Source organism: Otolemur garnettii, unplaced genomic scaffold (genome assembly GCF_000181295.1).
Source record: "Otolemur garnettii isolate 467f Iridium unplaced genomic scaffold, OtoGar3 scaffold00040, whole genome shotgun sequence".
NCBI lineage: Eukaryota > Metazoa > Chordata > Mammalia > Primates > Galagidae > Otolemur > Otolemur garnettii.
This window is the reverse complement of record NW_003852435.1, coordinates 11,378,357-11,383,932: the sequence shown is the minus strand read 5'-3', so window position 1 is coordinate 11,383,932 and position 5,576 is coordinate 11,378,357. Positions and strand designations below refer to the sequence as shown.

The 5,576-nt window shown below is 35.2% G+C and overlaps 1 pseudogene; it reads left to right on the top strand.

Moving 5' to 3' along the window:
* The first annotated feature begins 2,750 nt into the window (after nt 1-2,750).
* Nucleotides 2,751-4,972, top strand: LOC111725418 (annotated as a pseudogene).
* The last annotated feature ends 604 nt before the right edge of the window (nt 4,973-5,576 follow it).

Sequence of the window (5,576 nt, the reverse complement as noted above, 5' to 3'; positions counted from 1 at the left end):
GCTTGTCATGAGTGGAGCTTACTGGAAGTTGGTCTGAATGAGTCCAGGAGTGAGTGGTGTGTGAGTGTGAAGGTCTAGGACATTATCTATAGATATTATAAACACTTTATTTTTAGAACTACACTAAATTCATTGCAGTTTTTTATTATTTTTTTATTTTTTGACCGGGGCTGGGTTTGAACCCACCATCTCCCGTATATGGAGCCAGTGCCCTACTCCCACAAGCACTGCCCTAGACTAAACTAAATTTATAAAAAATATTTTTTCAGTAATTAACCTTAGCTTATTATAACTTTTTACTCTATGAACTTTATAAACTTTTCTTATTTTTTTCACTATCGTAAGACCATTTAGCTTAAAACACAAACATATCATGTAGGTGTACAAATATACTGTTTTTCTGTATTTCTTCTATAAACTTGTCTCTATTTTAAAACACTTTTAAACTTAAGCCAGAATACTTAGCTTTTAACCTCTGCTTCTAACCTTATACACATTTCTCAAAATAGAATTTACTTCTTTAGGGGTGAATTGACATTAAATATTTTGAAAATTAGGGAACCACCATCTATATTATCTTAATTTCAAAATTGAAATGTAAACATCACTATATAAGGGTAATAGGTGAAAAGAACAAAATTATAAAGCTGTTGTTTAAAGCTACTTTGTTGTTTGTGTGATATATCTAATCTTTTACTACCACAGTGAATGTATTTTAAACCACATAAACGATCCATTTAAACAAGGAAAGCTTTGAGAATGTAAGGAGACAGCAGGAATCAGTCTGAAAAAAAAAAAAAAACAGTTATAATTAAGAACAAATTTATACATGTTACTAAGAAGAGAATAATAATACATAGCTCAAATTAGTTAGCCAAGATTAATAGCTAATGCAGAGGCTCATTTGTATCAGTCTATCAACACTGCTAGAATGATGGTTAGACCTACTTCTTCTTGTAACTCTTCCATAATCCATACGATCATTTTTTATCAAACTGAAAAATACCTCTTCGTCAAAACACTGAAGCAAATACAGTAGCCCTAAACAAAATCGTGAAGCAAAATAAAATATTTTAGATATTTGGTTATATCTTACAAGAGTCTTTCTCCTGGAATCTCACCTACCTTTCTTCTCTAAACAGGCTCCATTTGGGGGGTAGGGATCAGTTAATGCAATTTAAGGGCATGGAACAGTGCGTCTCAAATTTACTTTTGTCAGTTTGTATTGGATCTACTATGCTTAAATGAAGAGGTTGCTTGTATAGGAACCGTAGAAATGACTATAATGAAGGGATTTCTTATATGGGGTCATAGAAATGACTATATTAGTAACATAATTATTGAAACAAGAATAGTTAGCACTCATAAAAGGTTATAACATGAAAAGTATAAGGAAGTGTATAAATGTATTTAACTTAGTCCTGGTAATGTTAAAAAAGTGATAGTAACTAATACAATGTACGTTTCAAGGAGAGAAAATTGATATTACAGAAGTTTAACATCTCTTAAACAGACTTTGAGAAACCACCATTATTTGAGCACTTGTTTTGTTTTTGTTTCATTTTGCCCAACTTTTCACACTCATCACTAAAAAAAACGAGAAGCCATAGATAAGTAGTAAGAACCACATAATTAAGAAGAGCCAGCGAGAAAAATATGGATCTCTCAAAAAAAATTTTTTTAGATCTTTGGATGTCCCAGGGCGGGGTGGGGGAGAAGCGAAACTTAATCCCAGTGTCACATTTCACACAAAAGATGGTTCAAGAATTTAACTTAAGAAAATATCTGACACAATGACATTATTACAACACAACGGAGATATATTAGTAAAATAATCTTCAAGTAGATAATACATAACTTAGTCTGACTAAAATCTCTGAAATCCTCAAAAAACCTGATGCTTACAAATGAATAAAAATTTTAAAAAAGATTAGTAACTTTCTTTACCTATTAAAAAAACTTGTGAACATGAATAGGAAATACTTCAAAATCCATAAGAAAAGTGGGCAAAGGCCACAAAGACTACGTGTATGCAGAAAAACAGAACAAAAGTAAATGTGAAGCATATGAAAAGATGTTCAGTTTCACTCATGATAAGGTAAATTTCTACTAAAATTGAAACATTTTTCTCTGTCAAGTTGGGAAAAAGCAAAATGTTTGATTAAGTACCACATTGGCAAAGACGTGAGGAAATTAGTGGGAGTGTGAATTGGTACAAACCCTGCTCTATGGAGAAAATATTACTAAAAATGTAAAGGAACACTTCCTGTGCCAATTTTATTTCTAGGAATCTTATCAAAAATACACTTAGCTTTGTGAAATGGCATATGGTCAGAAATATTCACCATTACATTGTTTATAATAAATAAACAAATTGTCTATCGACATCAGCTCCTTTATACAAAGAGCATACTCTTGCACAATGAGATCTAAGGCATTCATTAGGAAGAGAAAGGAGGAGAACAAAAGGAAAAGAAGAAAAAACAGCCACGAAGAGGCATAATCTTTCAGTTTTCTAACAAAGAGTAAATTTATCTCTTTCTCTTCCCCCGCACTGGGCCCTATCCCCTCTTCTGAAGGAAGAAGGACCAGAGATAGAGGTTTCTGTGAGTGAGTGGACCATATCATTTGTTTTCTGAACTGAGTTCTCTTTGACAGTACAAGATAACCCATGAAAATTTGACTGTGAATCTAATGAATAGACATCCTAATTACAAACATCCTAGCTCACTGAAGAAGAAGATGTCCCCATGAGTGAGTGTGCTTTGGGCTCAGACGATCTAGGGAGGTATGTAGTTCAATGTTACTGGATGTTTTGTGGGAATTCTATATGGATTTGAATGGGGAGGGAAACAAAAACTCACCTAACATGGGTCATCATTATTAGCCAAATATGAACACAGATGGCTTGTGTCTTTGCTTCCCTTCAATGTGTTGACATGGGAAAATTAAAGATGTCATTTGATCTCCCTTTCCTAAATTTACTGATCTTCACTTAGCCTGTTTCAGATCTGGCCCCTTTTCCTAGGCCCCAAAGACCTCCTCTCAGGATGCGTTTCTTGATACCCTGCCCTTTGCTTCCCTCTGGCTGTAAGGACATCCCTTTAGGCTGCTCCTTTGCATTCCCTATAGGACAGCATCCAGTGACCTTCCCTCACTTAACAGTCCCACTCAGTGCAAGTCAAAGTCTTCGATTTTCAAAGCTACTGTATTTGACATGAATTTCAAGGATCTAAACTGAGGATGCAAAACTGGCCACTGCTTCTTTTTCTTTGCCTTCTTTCTATATGAAACCTACTTGAACTGAAAGCCATGCACATGTCCCTGAATAAATAGGGGAATCCTCTCAAATAAGGACCTTTGGAGAAGATAAATGTTTGAAAATGTCTTGCTGTATTCATGCATAAGAAAGAGTATGAAAATACTGCAAGTGTGAAATCAGTTCTAAAACTAGCTCAACTAGTGTGGAGAATATATAGAGTAATACACTATTTCTACTGAGAGTCTGTTAAAAAAATCACAGACTCCTAACCTTCCTACCCAGATAAAAGGAAACCTATTCTAGACTGCAATATTAGTTGATCATCTTTCTTTTGTAGTTTGAGACCCACTGAATGTCTACATATGTGTGTTCATTCCATTCATACTATTACTATCAGCGGCCTTAGTCTCTGTCCTTTCTATTACTTTTATCTGCCAAATGTTCTGTGGTTTTTATTATCAAAATGTTAATTACACTGTTTCCTCTCTACCAAGCTAACACAGTGCATTCTACAGTACTCTTTCCATATTAACCAATTCTTCTTACAATGTAAAACTTTTTAATATCCTGCTGGTTAAAATTCTTGAATCCGCTAAAAGACATCTTGTTTAGTTCATAGACAGTGCTTCTACTCAAATCCTGTAAGAAATGTTTGCTCTTTAACCATGTCCCCTGTATAGGAGGTTTGATGTTCACTTGGATCCCCTATAAGATGTTTAGATTTTTAGCCTCCGTGTCCTTGTAGACTAACTCCAGTATTCACTGCCTGTTTTCATTGCTTAATCTGGTAACATCTTAATAAGACCTCCCAGAATTAATTGAAGTCCTTTGCAGTCACTTCACCTTCTTTGTTAATATCATCATTTATGTGAATGACTAACATAGCATCAGATTTACTGAATTTTTAGTTATCTTTAGCCCTCAACGTCTTTCTTGCCTCTTCTTGGTAGCTTTCTATAGCTAAGACATTATCTTGGATATTGGCTCTGTTACAACTGCTCTGTGTTAAAGAAAACTTAAAATTTACTACCCACGTTCTTTTTTCTAATCATAGACTCCTATTTTCCCAGCTGACCTTTATCTCACTTCTACCAGATCTGTTTGACACTCATGTTATTTTAATCTTTCCATTTATTGAAAGTTCATAAGCCCCATACAACTTTTCTTTTTTTAACTCAGCAGGGACCCTGTGGTGGGTCCCTTCAAAGGCTGAGTTGTCATCACTCTTAACCCAATCCTACATGTGTTCTTCTGGGACATTTTGTAAAAAAGCTCTAATACAAGTTTAGGCCCCAAAGTTATAATATCTCTAAACCCTGGGATATATTAGGTTATTCTTGTTTTAAAGGAAGTTCAAATTTATTTCAGAAATTAAAGTAAGCTGTTTATTTTTCTTTTGCTCTAAGAAACCGTGAAGAGTACAAATCTTTATAATGGTTGTTCTCAGGTGGTGTTTTCATTTTAATAGTTTAAAAATAAAGTTTAGGACCTTCCTGTGTTGGCCCGTCCAGCTGAGCTAACATCGATGGTGTCCTGGTGACTGGCAACAGTGAGGTGGTGGCATATTGGCAACAGGTGGCACTCAGCTACATCTGGTACTTTCAGGGCTGTGTAAAAGCAGTGAGAGATACATTGAAGACAGAATTCAAAGAAAATGCCCCAAAGACTTTTGGCAGCAATGTGGAAATTGTGAAAGTGAAAAAGAAATGATCTACCCTACTCGACATATTACATTTCGAAGGTGAAGATGTGCGGTGCGGGCAGATGTTATCACAGATTGAAAGTGATCTCACATCATGGAAAAAAAAAATAACTGTCTTGTTCATAAATTGATAATGGCAATAATTTTTAGTATGGGTCACTCTTAAAATTTAGACTTTATTTGGTGTATGTTTATGAGCAACAGTGTTAAGAAAAAAATTAGCAGATTAAAAAAATGAAATGAATAAAAGATGATATTATGACCCTTCCAGTGGTTCTCAACCTTCCTAATGCCGCGACCCTTTAATACAGTTCCTGTGGGTCACAACCCACAGGTTGAGAACCGCTGCTAGGCGCACCTAAGAACTGCTGTGGAGACATGGTGGAAGGACGGGTGTCTCCTCACTGGCACACTTGAGGAAGTCTACATAGGATAGGTGCAATTTTTACTGGTACTGGAATGTTGAATTGGAGAGAATCCTTAAAATCCATGTATGAGAAAACTGTAAACCAAATCAGAAGATGAGAGACAACAAGAAACTTTCCAGATTGTTGAATACTGTCAAGCAGGTCCTTTGCAAATTAAGTCACAAATGAGTATATAGCAGGCAGC